Below are 19,075 nucleotides of genomic sequence, written 5' to 3' on the forward strand. Positions count from 1 at the left end.
GATATATTTGGCAAGATAGTCCAAGGAGCTATGTGTCATGTTCTCATCTCCATGGCCATGCCCCATTTTCTACTGTGAAAATGGGGAAATATTCTTTCCATATGATGGTGACAGTTGTCACACTCAAGTTTTCCATGTCTTTTCTTCCTCTTTTTCCATTCTTTGGTGCTCTGTTTGCACTTTGGTTTCCTAGCTACCTTATTCTCTTAGTGAACATGTGGTTGTAGCTGTTTCCCTACTTCCCAGCATATGTCCATGATACCCTCTTACCCTAACCCTGTCCTCCCACCATAGCAACCCCTCAGTGCCCTGCACAGCTTGTACCCATGGAACATTATTTAATGAAATGCTACAGATTTGAGAAGGACAGGAGGCAAAGTCAAGAAACATCTAATAATTTTATTTTTAATGGAACATTTGGTTTCAGCATCAAAACATAAATTTATATGAAATACAGTAGAACCTCTGTAAATTGACCACCCAGGGGACTATAACCAACTGGTCAACATATGGAGGTCGTTAACATAAGGAACTAGGGCTACTGTACCAATATGCATGTGTGATGTGTGCCCAATCTATGAAAATTAGGTCAACGTCAGGAATGGTCGATGTAGAGAGGTGGTCAACTACAGAAATTCTCCTGTATTTGCTCCCCAACGGAAAAGATGGACCTGGAAAGCCCTGTTGGTTTACTTATTTCTGAAAATTCTTTGGTTGACAACCATGAAATAGGGACACAAATGTTATCAAAGATAACTATGAATTGTGTGTGAGGCAGAAAAGAACCCATGCTGCAGCTCCTTCTCTTGCTTGGGCCTTAATCCCAAGCAACAGTAAAAGCAAATCCACAGAACCATTTATGGATAAGGGAGGTGCAAAGGGACGTTTTATTTACCTGCAGAAAAAGAAAAGTTTAGGATCCTCGGCTGACAACCAGCATATATTTACGGTCCTAAGTGTGTGGGGGAACTTGTGGACACTTCTAGAACTCATCACAGGGCTCTAAATTCAGCTGAAAACAAACGCCATCAAGTTAGGTAAACTGTTGGATAAAAGCACTCTGTTTTCTTATCTATACAGTGAAGCCAAAACTGATCTTATGAGCTAAAGTTAACCTAGAAAGCACATTTGTATCAAGTGTTTTTCTTCCTCTTCAATGACAATAAAAATGGGCACTAAAAACTGTAATGATGGGGGTGGAGCCTGTGGCTCAAAGGAGTAGGGCACTGGTGCCATATGCCAGAGGTGGCGGGTTCAAACCCAGCCCTGACCAAAAACAACAAACAAATAACAACAAAAAAACATTTCAAAAAACGGTAATGATGGGTAGACCAGTAAGAACCTTTAGCCTCTAGCGCCACCGTGTGGCAGCATATCCAAATCCCGAGCCCTCGCAAGGACCCCAGGTTAAAAATGACTGAGCCTGACCTTGACAAAGAGTTGACTCATGAGCTGTTCCACCATTTGGATGTAACAATAATCACCGGAAAAGTTATTTCTGGGGGAATACAAAATAATAGAAATAATTAGCACTTGACTAGACCTTTATAGTAAACAAAGTAGTACTCCCCCGTGAATGACCTCATTTAGTCCTGACACCCCCCCCCCTCCTAGGGATTAAATACTTGGATGTCAGTCTTAGAAATGTGAAAATTGAGGGTCAGAGAAGTTAGTGACTCATTTTGGGCAAGCCTGGACTTGAACCCATACGCTCATGCTCCACATACTGTAATATAATTTTAGTACCATTGTATAGTACTATAGTGTATTCAAAAGAAACATGGCCACTATATGGAATGGCATTATATATTTTATTATAATTCAACTATAGTACTTATTCTATTGTCTATAGTACTATTAACCGGTACTCACTACCTTTCTGGGGGCTGTTTTCTGTCTGTGAAAACAAGGCAGAATTGGTTGACTCTTTGTAGTCTGATTCCACAAATGTCATTATGATGGGAATTTTGCTACTACACCAACCATGGTCTTGCTTTCCTGGTCCCTAGGGACCCAAACTATGGGAGAACCTACTCCTCTATTGTCTTAATTTAGGGTGCACCAAGGTAAATGTGTCCAGACAGAATAGACACAAGGATACCAAGGCAAAGGGACTAAAGTCATGGGGGGGGGTTTGCTTTTTTTATCTCTTCAGTTTCTTTACTTTTAACATGAAGAGTACAATACTTCTCTTGCAGGGGGCTGTTGAAGGTTACATGAGAAAATATGGGCAAAGTGACTAGCATATACCACTACTTCCAGTATTTTTTTTTTTTTACCTTCACAAAATTAAAAAGGCTTAAAATTTAATAACAATAACAATGTTTAAGATAAGGACTAGAAACAAAAACCTTGTAAAGAACGAACAAAGATAAATACATTCAGAAAAGAAATTGGAGGATTGGGCGGCGCCTGTGGCTCAGTTGGTAAGGCGCTGGCCCCATATACCGAGGGTGACGGGTTCAAACCCAGCCCCGGCCAAACTGCAATCAAAAAATAGCCGGGCGTTGTGGCGGGCGCTTGTAGTCCCAGCTACTTGGGAGGCTGAGGCAAGAGAATTGCTTAAGCCCAGGAGTTGGAGGTTGCTGTGAGCTGTGTGAGGCCACCGCACTCTACTGAGGGCCATAAAGTGAGACTCTGTCTCTACAAAAAAAAAAAAAAAAAAGAAATCAGACGATGGCTGCAACGAAATATTGAGAATAATAATAATAATAATAATGCAAAGAAAGTAACATTCACATTGTCAGATCAGAGTATGTCTATCTTAGAATGCTTTGACTCTGAGGTACAGTATGGAGACATCAGTTAACATCTTCTTACTTTTTTCCAAAGTCTCAAAAAATAGATAACTAATATTTATAAATAAAAATAAAAGATAATTTGAAAAAACAGATCATGCCAAATCTTATAGACAACAGAAAAAGAAATACTTCAAAATTATTCTTCTTCATCTAGATACACCTGATATTAAAATTGGAAAAAATATATTATTATAAAGGGGAAATTACAAACATGTTTCACTTATAAATGAGGATGCAGTATCCTAAAGAACATATTAACAAGTTGAATCAAACATTAATGTTCAAGTAATGTCCTTTGGTCAAAATTAAATCCAATTTATGTGAGAATTAGTCACTATTTTCTTTTCTTTTCCTTTCCCTCTCCCCCTCCCTCCTTCTGTCTGCTCTCCCTTTCCCCCATGCCCCACTGTGGCATTAATTGTCATTAATTGTCCTTATATCAAAGTTGAATACATAGGACTCATGCTTCTCCATTCCTGTGATGCTTCACTAAGAATATTAACCTCCATCCGGGTTAATACAAATGCAAAATCTCCATTTTTAAAATGGCTGAATAGTATTCCCTGGTATACATATACCACAGCTTGCCAATCCATTCCTGGGTTGAGGGGCATTTAGACTGTTTCCACATTTTAGCAATTGCAAATTGAGCTGCGATAAACAGTCTACTAAAAGTGTCTTTATAATAAAAGGTTTTTTTCCTTCTGGATAGATGCCCAGTAATGGGATTGCAGGATCAAACGGGAGGTCTAGGTTGAGTTCTTTTGAGGTTTCTCCATACTTCCTTCCAAAAAGGTTGTACTAGTTTGCAGTCCCACCACCAGTGTAAAAGTGTTCCTTTCTCTCTACATCCGCGCCAGCACCTGCAGTTTTGAGATTTTATGATATGGGCCATTCTCGCTGGGGTTAGATGATATGATATCTCAGGGTAGTTTTAATTTGCATTTCTCCATTAGGGATGATGAGCATTTTTTCATGTGTTTGCTAGCCATTCATCTGTCTTCTTTAGAGAAGGTTCTGTTCATCTCTTTTCTCCATGGATATATGGGATTGTTGGTTTTTTTCTTGTGGATTAATTTAAGTTCTGTATAGATCCTAGTTATTAAGCTTTTGTCTGATTCAAAATATGCAAATGTCCTTTCCCATTGGGTAAGTTGGCTATTTGCTTTGGTTGTTGTCTCCTTGGCTATACAGAAGCTTAATTAAATCCCATTTATTTATTATTGCTGTTGTTGCTATTGCCATGGCAGTCTTCATGAAGTCTTTCCCCAGCCCGATTATCTTCCAGTGTTTTTCCTATTCTTTCTTTGAGGATTTTTATCATTTCATGCCTTAAATTTAAGTCCTCTATCCATCTTGAATTAATTTTTCTGAGTGGTCAAAGGTGCAGGTCCAGTTTCAGTCTTTTACATGTGGATATCGAGTTCTACCAGCACCATTTATTGAATTAGGGAGTCTTTTCCAGAGTAGACATTCTTGTTCAGTTTATTGAGATTAGGTGGCTGTAAGTTGTTGGTTTCATTTCTTGGTTTTCTGTTCAATTCCAAACGTCTGTGTCTGTATTTTTGTGCCAGTACCATGCTGTCTTGACCACTATGACCTTGTAGTACAGCCTAAAATCTGCTATGGTGATACCCCCGGCTCTGTTTTTTATTACTAGGAACTGCCTTAGCTATACGGGGATTCTTTCTGGTTCCATACAAAATGCAGAATCATTTTTTTCCAAGTCTTGAAAATAGGATGTTGGTATTTTAATAGGGATGGCATTGACTCGGTAGATTGCTCTGGGAAGTATAGACATTTTAACAACATTGATTCTTCCCAGCCATGAGCATGGTATATTCTTCCATTTATTAAAGTCCTTTGCTAGTTCCTTTCTTAGGGTTTCATAATTTTCTTTATAGAGATCCTTCACCTCTTTTATTAGGTGTATTCCTAAGTATTTCATTTTCTTTTTTTTTTTTGTAGAGACAGAGTTTCACTTTATTGCCCTCGGTAGAGTGCCATGGCATCACACAGCTCATGGCAACCTCCAACTCCTGGGCTTAGGCGATTCTCCTGCCTCAGCCTCCTGAGTAGCTGGGACTACAGGTGCCCACCACAACGCCCGGCTTTTTTTGTTGTTGTTGTTGCAGTTTGGCCGGGGCTGGGTTTGAACCCGCCACCCTTGGTATATGGGGCCAGCGCCCTGCTGAGCCACAGGTGCCGCCCGGTATTTCATTTTATTTAGGGCTATCACGAAGGGAGTTGTGTCCTGAACCTCTCATCATGGCTGTCAGCATATACAAAGGCAATTGACTTGTGGACATTGATTTTATATCCTGAGACATTACTGTATTTTTGACGACATCCAAGACTCTTGTGTTTGGTTTAGGGTTCTCTAAATATAAGGTTATATGATCAGCAAAGAGGGAGAGTTTGACCTTCTCTGCTCCCATTTGGATGCCCTTTATTTTCTTGTCTTGCTTAATTGTATTGGCTAGAACTTCCAGCACTATGTTGAATAGTAATGGGATAGAGGACAACCTTGTCTGGTTCCAGTTCTAAGAGGAAAAGCTTTCAGTTTTACTCCATTCAGTAAAATATTAGCTGTGCATTTGTCATAGATAGCCACGATCAGTTTAAGAAATGTGCCACCTATGCCTATACTCGTCAGTGTTTTAATTACAAAAGGATGCTGGATTTTATTGAATGCTTTCTCTGCATCTATTGAGAGGATCATATGGTCTTTGGTTCTGCTTCTGTTGATATGATGAATAACGTTTATGGACTTGCGTATGTTAAAACCAGCCTTGCATCCCTGAGATGAAACCTACTTGATCATGATGTATGACTTTTTTGATGATAATCTATTGGCTAGGATTTTGTTGAGAATTTTTGCATCTATATTCATTAGTGAAATTGGTCTGAAATTCTCCTTTTTAGTTGGATCTTTTCCTGGTTTTGGTATCAGGGTGATGTTTGCTTTATAGAATGTGTTGGGGAAGATGCCTTCCTCCTTAATTTTTTGGAGTAATTTCTGCAATATAGGAACAAGCTCTTCTTTGAAGGTTTGATAGAATTCTGGATTGAAGCCATCTAGACCAGGGCATTTTTTTGTTGGGAGATTTTTTATTGTTTCTTTGATCTCAGTGCTTGAAATTGGTCTGTTCAAGAGGTCTATTTCATCTGGGCTAAGTCTAGGGTGAGGGTATGATTCCAAATATTGATCCATCTCCTTCACATTGTCAAATTTCTGGGCATAGAGTTTCTGGTAGTATTCAGAGATAATCTCTTATATCTCTGTGGCATCAGTTGTTATTTCCTCTGTGTCTATTTTATTTTTTCAAAAAACTAACTCTTTGTTTCATTAATTTTCTGAATGATTCTTTTGTTTTCAATTTCATTAATCTCTGATTTAATTTTGGGTATTTCTTTTCTTAAAGATAAACCTCTTTAGTACCTTGTGGTCTGAGAAGATGCAAGGAAAATTTCAATTCTTTTGATTCTGCTGAGGTTTGTTTTGTGTTCTAGGATATGATCAATTTTGAAGAATGTTCCATGGGACGATGAGAAGAATTGTTCTATATACGTCTATCAAGCACAGTTATTCTAGGGTCTCATTTAAATCTCTAGTATGTTTAATTTCTGTTTAGAGGATCTGTCCAGCTCTGAGAGAGGGGTGTTAAAGTCCCCTATTATCATGGTGTTATAGGATATCATATTGCTCTAAGCAAGGTCTGTTTCAAGAATCTGGGAGCATTTAAATTGGGTGCATAAATATTTAGAATTGAAATGTCTTCTTGTTGTATTTTTCCCTTTACCAATATGAAGTGACCATCATTGTCTTTTGTGACTTCAGTTGCTTTAAATCCACATGTATCTTAAAATAATATTGCAACCTCTTTTCTTCTGAATTCCGTTTGCCTGAAAAATTGACTTCCAACCCTTAACTCTGAGTTTTAATTTGTCTTTTGATGTGAGGTTTCCTGCAGACAGCAAATAGATGGCTTGTGTTTTTTAATCCTGTCAGCCAATCTATGCCTCTTCAGTGGGGAATTCAAGCCATTGACATTTATTGAGATAATTTATAAGTGTGGTAGAGTTCTATCCATCTTATTTTGTGAAAGTCCATTGCTTAGTTTTGTCTTTTGCATCATTGTGGAAACTAGGTTCTGTCCTTTAATTTCCGGGTATTTACTTTGCTGAAGGTCCATTGTGGTGGTTGGTGTATAGAACAGGTTGAAATATTTGCTGTAAAGCTGGTCTTGTTGTGGCAAATTTCCTCAATGTTTGCATATCAGTAAAAGGTTTGATTTCTCAATTTTAAAGCTTAGCTTAGCAGGATAGAATTCTGGGCTGGAAATTATTCTGTTTAAGTAGATTAAAGATAGATAACCATTGTCTTCTGGCTTTAAAAGTTTCATTAGAGAAGTCCATGGTCACCCTGATAGATTTGCCCCTGTAGGTCAGTTGGCACTTACTCCTGGCAGCTTGCAAAATCTTTTCTTTCGTTTTGACTTTAGATAGATTCATCACAATGTGTCTTGGAGAAGCTCTATTTGAGTTAAGGCAACCAGGAAACTGATATCCCTCTGAAAGAAGCATGTCAGAATCTTTGGTGATATTTGGGAAATTTTCATTTATAATATTCTCTAGAATGGCTTCCATTCTCTGGAGCATTCTTCTTCCCCTTCTGGGATACCTATAACTTGTATGTTTGAATGCTTCATAGAGTCCCATAATTCTGTCAGTGAACGTTCTGCTTTCTCTTGCTTCTTTTCTGCCTCTTTAACTATCTGAGTTATCTCAAGAGCTTTATCCTCTACCTCTGAGATTCTTTCTTCTGCATGATCTAATCTGTTGTTGATATTTTCTATTGCATCTTTAAGTTTCCTAATTGACTGCTTCAGTTCCTTCAGCTCTGCTATATCCTTTCCATATTCTTCGTATCATTCATCTCTTATTTGTTTTTGGATTTCCTTTTGGTTATTGTCCACTTTTCTCAATAATTTCCTTCATTGTTTTCACCATTTGTATTTTAAATTCCTCTTCTGTCATTTCTAACATTTCTTTATAGGTGGAATCCTCTGCTGTAGCTACCCCACGGTCCCTTGAAGGGGTTGCTCTAGACTGGTATTTCATATTGCCAGGATTTTTCTGCTGATTCTTCTTCACGAGTGCTTTCTTGTATCTGTTTCCTTGCCCTAATTTTCCTTTCACTTCCTCTTGCTCTTCAAGTTACTGTGCCTCTGGCCTAAAGTTTTAATGAGTCCTTTTGGTACAGGACCAGAAGAATGAGAAGATTAAAGAGAAAGAAGGAAAAAAAGATTTTAAAAAGAACGAAAAAAGAGAAAAAAAAATGGGGCAAGTAAAAGGAAATATTGAGAAAAAGAAGAAAGGAGCCGAAAGAAGGAGACAGGAGTAATATAGGTGTATAGTAGGGTACTATGACCCAACCTTAAAACCCCCCAACCTCTGGGGGTGATGGGTTTGGTGGTTCCCTTGAAGTCAACAGCTCTTTGCCAGTCTGATCAGACGAGGTATCCCACCTTCATAAGCAGAAAGGAAGGACAAAAATACTATAAATCAAAACCGAAACAAACAAACAAAAACCCTTACGGGATAAAATTGGGGGAAAGAAAACAAATAATAGGGGCAGAAACACTGGCAAAAATTAAATTCTAATTGTTAAAGAAGGCAAAAATGGAAGATTGTATTTAAACTAGAATAGTGAAAAAGAGAGAGAAAAGAACAAAAAGGAAAAAGAATGTTAAGGAAAATGTTAAAATTAAGAAACAAACAAACACCCCCCCACACACACACCAAACCAAAAAACCAAACCGTATATATATCTTGCCGAATATTGTCTGGGCAAAGGTGATCTTCTGAGGTATGAGATGTTAATCACAGTGTTGATACAGCTATATGAGATGGAGACTGGAGGCCTCTGCTGATTTCTCAGACCCCACAGGCTTAGGAGCCCAAATGTCTCCTCGGCCTGCTTAAAAGACACTCCAAACTGTGAACCTTGGCTAAGCAGAAGCTTTCTAAGGAACGCACTTATCGCTGGGATCTCTCCTGGTGTGGGTGCCCGCTTATCCAGTGCGTCAAAACCAGTCTCATTCTATGCCCCTGAGGGGCAAGGCTGTTAATCTGCCAAACACTTGGATCTCCACACTTTCCCAGCATCTCAGTCCCCACCTTTGGGCAGCTCAGTCACTAGATTACTCGCCCAAGGTCTCCAGGCCAATCCCTGTGCTGCAACACGCAGGAGGCACTCCTCACAGTAGCTGCTTGGGCAGCCCACAGCTAAAGGATATTATCTCCTTTCCAGCTCATTGGCTCAGTACAGGCCCCAGACAACACCCAAAGTCATCTGCACACCCGCCCAAGATCTCCCAAGGCAGTTCAATCAAGCCCCCCCCCAAAAAAAAACAAAAAACAGCCCACAGGTTAAGTCTTTTCCTTCTTGCAGTCTTGCTATTGCTATGGTTACAGCAGTGGGCAGCCTCCAACCGAACAAATGCAACTACCACTTGCCAGTTTTCCATCGCTTTTGTCCTCTTCATGGGGTCCAGAAGTCTCTTGCTGACTCCGTGTCACCAAAGGGAAGTTTCTGGGCAGAACTCACCAGCCAGAGACGCCTGGAGTCTTCTCTCCCCAATCTCACTGCACTTGGTTACACAGAAGCTGTTACTTGGCCACCATCTTGGTCCCAGCCTGTGTTTTGTTTTTTTGAGAGAGTCTCACTTTGTCACCCTTGGTAAGAGTGCGGTGGCATCACAGCTCACAGCAACCTCAAACACTTTAGTTGAGCAGTCCTCTTGTCTTAGCCTCCTGAGTAGCTGGGACTACTGGAGCCCACCACAATGCCTGGGTAGTTTTAGAGACAGGGTCTTATTCTTGCTCAGGTTGGTCTCCAACCCTTAAGCTCTGGCAATCCTTGGCCTCCCGGAGTGCTAGACAGGCCGGAGCCACCATGCCTGCCTTGTCTGTTTGTTTTTGTTGTTGTTGTTAAGACATAGTCTCTATGCTCTGAACAGAGTGCAGTGGTTCTGTTGGTAGCTCTCCCCAATCTCGCTGCACTACTCTGCTGCTAGCTCTCCCTAATAGCTCACTGCAACCTCAGACTCGGGCTGTAGGCATCCTGCTGCCTCAGCTTCCCAAGTCACTGGGATTATAGGTGTTAGCAATTCTCTTGCTCAGACAATTCTTGAACTCCTGAGATCAAGTAATCCTCCTGCCTCAGCCTCCCACAATACTGGGATTACAGGTGTGAGCCACCGCACCCAGCCATGTTTTTATTATGTTTGGCTTAAAAAAAAAAAATCAATTGAGTTACTTAAGCCATGTTTTTATTATGTTTGGCTTAAAAAAAAAAAATCAATTGAGTTACTTAAACCAATCCACTGGTGATAGCTAAAGTACTGCTGGGCACCGTGACATTCACTATAGTTCCAGCTACTCAGGAGGATGAAACATGAGGACTACTCAAGTCCAGGAGTTCAAAGCCACAGTATGCTATGATCACACAGTGAGTCCCTGTCTCAAACAAACAAAACAAAACAAAAAAGTCAACCCCAAAATCCCACTGGTGAAACAGATCACTTCACTCATATTTTACAATCCACATTTTTTTTACTTATCTTTTTTCTTTTTTCTCATTGTTCAGCAAGACAATTTTATTTATTTATTTTTTCAATCAACATACCTTAAAGTTATATCTTAAGTATATCTGAGTGGATACCTTGGTCAGTGTCAGAGGTCAGTATATTATTAAACCAGCTTTACATATTCTAAGTGAAAACTTTTGCAGCCTGGCTTTATGGGGTAGGAACTTGGGGCCATAATTGCTCATGGTGGTAGAGACAACTCCAAGTTGTGTTTGGAGGAAACTGTTGGCTCCATTCACAGGAGTCCCCTCAGCCAACTACTGGCAAAGGAAAAGAGGCTTTCATCAGCCTGTTCTTTGGCGTCATTAACTCTTGGCCAGATTATCTTCCCAATACCTGCACTTCTCAGGGAGGATAACCTAGACTCCCTGGCTTCTACAGTCACATCAAACCCTCAACTGAGAACACTACTGATGGAAGAGTCCCAGAAGGACCAGGTCTATCAGTCTTTTAGAGATTTTTAAATCCTACCTGGACCCTCCGTTCAGTTCTTTTCACCTATGCAGGTAATTAGTCAATTATTTGGGGTTATATCTACATTAAGCAATATTATTAGAAATGATGCTTTAACACTTATATTATTGATGAAGTTGTTAAAAGTGTGGTTTGCTACATTAGGTTTTTTTTTTTTTTTATGAGACTTGAGGGAAAAGATTCCTGATAAATTGCTGCCTCAGGTTGATCTTACTGAGTCTGAACTTGATCTTATTTCCTCTTTACACTGACCACTAGAAGTCAAATTTGTAATTTATCTTTTAAATGTACAAGACCACACGTAAGGCAGTTTATGTGCTAACCTTGTTCCTGGTCTCAACTTACGTTTTTCCTTCAGCCCAATTTTCTTAATCTTGTTTTATTAGGCTGGGTATAGTGGCTCACACCAGTAATCTCAGTACTCTAGGAGTCTGAGGGGGGTGGATTGCCTGAGCTCATGAGTTTGAGACCAGCCTGAGTAAAAGCAAGACTATATCTAAAAAAGAAAAAAAAAGCAACCAGGTGTTGTGGTGGATACCTGTAATCCCAGCCACTTGGGAGGCTGAGGCAAGAGGATTATTTGAGTGAGAGTGTTTGAGGTTTCTGTGAGCTATGAAGCCATAGCACTCCACCCAGAGCAACAAAGTGTGAGACTCCGTCTCAAAACAACAACAAAAACACCTTGTATGTCCTTAAAGCCCTTCAGCCCCAACCACACCTGAGGAGGGGCCCCGGTAGGATAGAGCTGGGTAGTAGTCATAGCAGAATATTTTATGAGGAAGACCCTCATAAATGTCCTTGGTAGCATCTGGGCTGCAGCTGGCTGTGGGACTCATCTGTTAAAAGTCAAAATAGTCCCCTTGGGGGAGGGTGGGGACTGGAAGGGGATAGGGTGGCAGGGGAGTGCCCAGGTGATGGTCCTGCACTTTATTCAGCAGGATGCTCGTTAGGAGTGTTCACTTTGTGACATCAGCGAGCTAAATGCATTTGTGCACCTTTCTGCATATATGTTAAACTTCAAAAGTTGACAAAAAATGAGAGTGTTGATGGACATGACAACCTGCATGTTGAGGGTCTGCTATGTGTCACATATTACATATATATTCACTTCCTTTAATCCTCAGAACACCTTTAGGTCAGCAGCCCATTACATAAATAAGGAATCTGAGACTCAAATAGATTAAGGAATGGGGCCAAAATTCCAAATGATTTCTGACGACAAAAGCTCATGCTCATACACTGCTCTTCACTCTTCTACTTTAAGCAGCCTGTCTTTATCCAGCTTAGTGACTAAAATCCAAATGTACCAGTCAGACCCAATGGAGACAGAGGTGAAAAGGACTTTTGTGGAGGGGATGCTTGGTAGCATCTGGGCTGAAGCTGGCTGTGGGACTCATCTGGTGGGGGGTCTTAGTGGAGATAGCCCTGAACTTAAGTGAGTAGCCTTTAGCTGGGCCTGGACAAGGTTTGACCCTTACTCTGGGAGAAGGCCCAGGTGTCTCCACATAGACCCACCTTCCTTACAAGTTAATTTCTGAAACAAACAAACAAAAAAATATTGCAAAGGACAAATTGTGTACTACTACTCATCAGTTTTGTTCTTAGAGGGAACAGCTATCTTCCAGCCCCCAAAGGAAGAGAAGAGAATATACAAAGTAACAGACAGGGGTTCCTCTAGCTCCGCCCATCAACCCTACCCAAGAAGTTGAGGGCAGATGGCAGAGTCAGGACACCCAGCAAGCATGCTATCTGAGCCCTGCTGCCTACCACTCTCTCCAGGAGCCAGGAAGATTTATTCTGAATGTACAGAACTGCTATGACTTTTTTTTTTTTTTTAAGGCAAGTATAGAATAAAGTTTATTGAGGAAAAGAAAGGTAGGTTTACAGAGTAAGAGCAAGATACAGGCTTACAGAACAACATACATTCCCCATAGACAATAATGGGCCTTCACTGCCAGGGCAAGTAGGCAAAGAGGCCAGAACCAAGAGATGAACCCAGCTACTTATTGTCATTTGATCTTTGATAAGCCTATTGTCTGCCTTACTGTCCTCTTGGCTATGCAGAAGCTTTTTAGTTTGATCAGATCCCAGTAATCTATTTTTGGTATTGCTTCAATTGCCTAGAGGGTCCCCCTCATAAACTATTCTGCTATGACGACTTCCCAGGTGTGGTTGGGGCTGAAGGGTTCAGGTTTGCCACATGAGCAGTCATGTATTCAAGACAGTGTTCTCAGGAACAGCTTTCTGCAGAAAGAGACATACAGGATCAACTTTTCTGAGCAGACCAACTTAGGAATTTCCCCATACTCCACCACAATACTAGCTATGCGGTTTCTTGATTCATTTACCTTCAGCTACCACTTCCTCATTTCCCAACAGGGAACTGGGACAGTCCATTTGAAAGCTCCCCTCAACTCTGAAATTTCACTCCAAAGTAGATGTCACTATATTCCCAGAGAAATAGCACTGCACAGATGGGGTGAGGGAATAGGAAGCAGCGAGAATAGGCAGTGCCTTCCCCTCTCTCCTAGATCAAAGGGTCGTTAAGAACTGGCCCAATTACAGGGGTCTCAAGAATCAGGCAGAGAGCAACAGTAGGTTCTTTTTATTATTATTATTAAATCATAACTGTGTACATTGATGCATTTATGGGGTTCGGTGTACTGATTTCATATACAATGTGAAATGCTTACATCAAATTGATTAACAGATCTATCACCTCACTTACTTGTTGTGGTAAGACAATTATACTTTTTTCTTAATAGTTTTGAAATGTACCATTGCATTATGCACATTAGGTGAGGTCCCCCCCCAAATACTCTCCCTCCTCCTGGCCTCTCCCCTCCCCTCTCTTCCCTCCTAATTTCTGGACTATAGTTATGTTTTACCATTTGTATGAATGTATAGGTGATTATATATTGATTTTATAGTAGTATTAAGTACACTGGATACTTTTTTCCCCATTCTTGAGATACTTTACAAAAGAAGAGTATGTTCCAGCTCCATCCAGGTAAACATAAAAGATGTGAAGTCTCCATCTTTTTAAGGCTGCATAGTATTCCATGGTGTACATATATCACAATTTGTTAAAACATTCATGGGTTGATGGGCATTGAGGCTGTTTCCATGTTTTGGCAATTATGAATTGGGCTGCAATAATCATTCTGGTGCCAACTGTCTTTGTTGTAAAATGATTTTTCATTATCTGGATATAATATACCTAGTAGAGGAATTACAGGATCAAACCGTAGGTCTACTTTTAGTTCCTTGAGTATTCTCCAAACTTCTTTCCAAAAAGGCCTCATTAGCTTGAGTTCCCACCAGAAGTATAGAATTGTTCCCTTCTCTCTGCATCCACGCCAACATCTGTACTTTTGGAATTTTGTTATGTGGGCTAATCTTACTGGCGTTAGATATCTCAAAGTGGTTTTGATTTGCATTTCTCTGGTGATTAAAGATGATGAGCATTTTTTCATGTGTTTGTAGGTCAGGTATCTTCTTCAGAGAAGTTTCTGTTCAAGTCACTTGCCCACAAAGAATTATTTGTTTTCTTGATGAGTTTGATCAATAAGAAATTGGATTCTAGTTATCAGACCTTTGTCAGAAGTATAACCTGCAAAAATCTTCTCCCATTTTGAAGGTTGTCTGTTTGCCTTACTTACTGTACTCTTGGCTGTGCAGAAGCTTTTTAGTTTGATCAGATCCCAGTAATATATTTTTGGTGTTGCTTCAATTGCCTGGAGGGTCCCCCTCATAAAATATTCTCCCAGACCTATTTCTTCAAGTGTTTTCCCTGCACTCTCTTCTAGTATTTTTAATAGTTTCATGTCTTAAGTTTAAATCTTTTATCCAGTGAGAATTAATTTTTGTTAATGGTGAAAGGTGGGGGTCCAGCTTCAGTCTTCTACAGGTCGCCAGCCAGTTCACCCAGCACCATGTGTTAAATAGGGAGTCTTTCCCCCACTGAATGTTTTTAATAGGCTTATCAAAGACCAAATGATAAGTAGCTGGGTTCATCTCTTGGTTCTCTGTTCTGTGCCAATACCATGCTGTTCTGATCACTACAGATTCACAGTATAGCCTTAAGTCTGATACTGTGATACCTCCTGATTAGTTTTTATTTCTGAATAATGTATTGGCTATTTGAGGTTTTTTATGATTCCATACAAAATGAAGCACTATTTTTTCAAGGTCTTTAAAGTACAATGGTGCTCTAATAGGGATTGCATTAAATCTGTAGATTGCTTGGGTAGTATGGACATTTTAACAATGTTGATTATTCCCAGCCATGAGCATGGTTTTTCCATTTGTTAACATCTTCAGCTATTTCTTTTTTCAGAGTGTCATAATTCTCTTTATGCATATCTTTCACATCCTTTGTTAGGCAAGTTTCCAGATATATCAGCTTCTTTGGCACTACTGTAAAAGGAACAGAGTTCTTGACTTTATTTTCAGCTTGACTATTGTTGGCATATATAAAAGCTACTGATTTGTAAGTATTGATTTTGCATTCTTAGATGCTGCTGTATTCCTTGATCACTTCTAGGAGTTATGTAGGTGAGTCCCTGGGATTTTCCAGGTATAGGATCATATCATCTGCGAAGAGTGAAGAGTTTGATCTCCTCGGACCCCACGTGAATACCCTTGATCACCTTCTCTTGCCTGATTGTGATGGCTAAGACTTCCATTACTATGTTGAATAGCAGTGGAGACAGTGGGCATCCAAGAAGAAACTAAACAAAGAAATATTAGACTTAAACTTGACCCTAGAACAAATGTACTTAACAGACCTCTACAGAACATTTCATCTTAATAAAACTGAATATACATTCTTCTCATCAGCCCACAGATCATCCTCCAAAATTGATCATATCTTAGGACACAAGTCTAACCTCAGCAAATTTAAAAGAATAGAAATTAGTGTAACCTGGCTTATTGTACCCTCAATGAATCCCCAACAATAAAAAAAAAAAAATAGAAATTATTCCTTCTATCTTCTTGAACCACCATGGAATAAAAGTTGAATTCAACAGCAACAGGAATCTTTATACTCAAACTAAGTCATGGAAACTAAATAATCATAGGCTGAATGATAGCTGGGTCAAAGATGAGATTAAGAAGAAAATCACCAAATTTTTGGAACAAAATGATAATGAAGACACAAATTATCAAAATGTGTAGGATACTGCAAAGGCAGTCCTAATCGGGAAATTTATAGTGCTGGAAGCCTTCATCAAGAAAACAGAAAGAGAGGAAGCCAACAACTTAATGGGTCACCTCAAGCAACTGAAAAAGGAAGAACATTCCAACCCCAAACCCAGCAGAAGAAAAGAAATAACCAAAATTAGGGCAGAATTACATGATGAAAACAAAAGAATCATTCAGAAGATCAATGAAACAAAAAGTTGATTTTTTTGAAAATATTAATAAAATTGATAAACTTTGGCCAATCTAACCAGAAATAGAAAAGCAAAATCTCTAATATCGTCAATCAGAAATGATAAAGGAGAAATAAGAACAGACACCTCAGAAATTCAAATAATCCTCAATGATTTCTACAAAAAACTCTATTCTCAGAAATATGAAAATCTGAAGGAAATGGACCAATACTGGAAGCACGCCACTTTCTTAGACTCAACCAGAAAGAATTAGAAATTTTGAATAAACCTATATCAATCACTGAAATAGCATCAACTATATGTAACCTCCCAAAAAAGAAAAGTCTGGGACCAGATGGCTTCACATCTGAATTCTACCGAACCTTTAAAGAGGAACTAGTACCTACAGGACACAACCTTTTCCAAAGCATAGAAGGAGGAATACTTTCCAACACATTTTATGAAGCAAATATCATCCTGATCCCCAAACCAGGAAAGGATCCAACAAAGAAAATTATAGGCCAATATCATTAATGAATATCAATGCAAAAATATTCAATAAGATCTTAGTAAACAGAATTCAACACCACATCAAAAAAATTATATGCCATGATCAAGTTGGTTTTATTCCAGGGTTACAAGGTTGGTTCAATATATGTAAATCTATAAATATATCACATAAATAAAATGAAAAACAAAGACCATATGATTCTCTCAACTGATGCAGAAAAAGCTTTTTTTTTTTTTTTTTGAGTCAAAGTCTCAAGCTGTTGCCTTGGGTATAGCTCACAGGAACCTTAAACTACTGGGCTTAAGCGATTCTCCTGCCTCAGCCTCCCAAGTAGCTGGGACTACAGGTGCCCGCCACAACACCCCTATTTTTTTATTGTAGTTGTCATTATTGTTTGACAGTCCCAGGCTGGATTCAAACCCGCCAGTTCTGGGCTGGTGGGTTTGAATCTTGGGCTGGTGCCCAAGCCACTGAGCTACTGGCACCAAGCCAACAGAAAAAGCTTTTGATAATATCCAGCATACTTTCATGATCAGAATACTTAAGAAAATAGGCTTAAAAAGAAAAAGAAAAAATAAAAGAAAATAGGCTTTGATGGGTCATTTCTTAAACTGATAGAGGCTATATACAGCAAACCTACAGCCAGTATTACATTGAATGGAGTAAAATTGAAAACATTTCCACTCAGATCAATGGTACGTTCTTGAACAGGGACACAATAGCAAAGTAGTATCTATGGAACACTGGTCTTGAAGAAGTATGTAAATGCACTAAAGGGAAGAAACAGGCATACGTGAGATACTGGAGAAGAAAAGAGAGCAATCTTTTAGGCTAAAATAACAGGAATGTCTTTATGTTCACATATTTGACCTCATGTTTTTTTTTGTAGAGACAGAGTCTCACTTTATCGCCCTGGGTAGAGTGCCCTGATGTCACACAACTCATAGCAACCTCCAACTCCTGAGCTTAGGTGATTCTCTTGCCTCCCAAGTAACTGGGACTATAGGCACCGGCCACAGCACCCGGCTATTTCCCCCTCACCCCCCGCCCCGGCTATTTTTTTGTTGCAGTTTGGCCGGGGGCCGGGTTTGAACCCGCCACCCTGGGTATATGGGGCCAGCGTCCTACCCACACTGAGCCATCGGTGCCACCCTTGACCTCATTTTTCTATGGGGTTGTCTAACATCCTGCCTGGAGGTACACTTACAGAGTCGTGAGTAATGACAAGGATCTCTTAAGTGCTACAGTGTCCTTATTCTTTCCCTTGTGGAATTTTACAGACAACACTGCTAAATTGTTATACCATAAAACTTTTTTTACTTTCTTTTTAGCCTTTGACGTTTTATTTGCATTTCTATAGTACAGATACTTGCTACTTTTTTTTTTTGGTAGAGACAGTCTTACTTTATGGCCCTCGGTAGAGTGCCATGGCGTCACATGGCTCACAGCAACCTCCAACTCCTGGGCTTAAGCGATTCTCTTGCCTCAGCCTCCCGAGTAGCTGGGACTACAGGCGCCCGCCACAATGCCCAGCTATTTTTTTGATTGCAGTTCAGCCGGAGCCGGGTTTGAACCCGCCACCCTCGGTATATGGGGCCGGTGCCTTACCGACTGAGCCACAGGCACCGCCCAACACTTGCTACTTTTTAATACAAAAATTACACAGTAGTTCCCCTTATCCACGGGGATATATCCTGTGACTTCCAGTGGATGCTAGAAACAACCGCATAGTACCAAATCCTGTATATATATATATGTTTTTCTCTATGTATACATAACTGTGATAAAGTTTAATTTATAAATTGGGTACGTTAAGAGATTAACAATAACTAAAAATAGAACAATTATAAAAATGTATTGTAAAAACGTTATATGAATGTGGTCTCTCTCTCTTAAAATACATTTTTTTTTTTTTTTTTGTAGAGACAGAGTCTCACTGTACTGCCCTCGGTAGAGAGCCGTGGCATCACACAGCTCACAGCAACTTCTAACTCTTGGGCTTACGCTATTCTCTTGTCTCAGCCTCCCGCCACAACACCTGGCTATTTTTTTTGTTGTTGTTGCAGTTTGGCCGGGGCTGGGTTTGAACCCGCCACCTTCGGCATATGGGGCCGGCGCCCTACTCACTGAGCCACAGGCGCTGCCACTCTTAAAATACATTAATAATAAATACCACAGTTGAGCACAGATAACTAAAACCATGGATACTAGGGACTACTGCATATGCTTGTTTTAAAGATCAAAATATAAAAGTAT

General features: G+C 39.8%; 1 protein-coding gene across 7 annotated transcripts in view; it reads right to left on the reverse strand.

The window, feature by feature from the left end:
• The window catches only part of METTL6 (methyltransferase 6, methylcytidine), a 138,353-nt gene that overhangs the window by 101,699 nt on the left and 17,579 nt on the right, over positions 1–19,075 (reverse strand). For 2 of the 7 annotated variants that reach the window (XM_053599019.1, XM_053599025.1), the window contains one exon: positions 11,951–15,663. The exons of 1 other annotated variant lie outside the window; for it this stretch is intronic. The gene's annotated coding sequence lies outside the window, so the exon portion shown is untranslated. Of the gene's footprint in view, positions 1–379; positions 2,644–8,304; positions 8,333–11,950; positions 15,664–19,075 lie in introns of those variants that run through there. 4 more of the 7 variants (XM_053599022.1, XM_053599024.1, XM_053599020.1 and 1 more) reach the window with 4 other exon arrangements.

Source organism: Nycticebus coucang, chromosome 8 (assembly GCF_027406575.1).
Source record: "Nycticebus coucang isolate mNycCou1 chromosome 8, mNycCou1.pri, whole genome shotgun sequence".
NCBI lineage: Eukaryota > Metazoa > Chordata > Mammalia > Primates > Lorisidae > Nycticebus > Nycticebus coucang.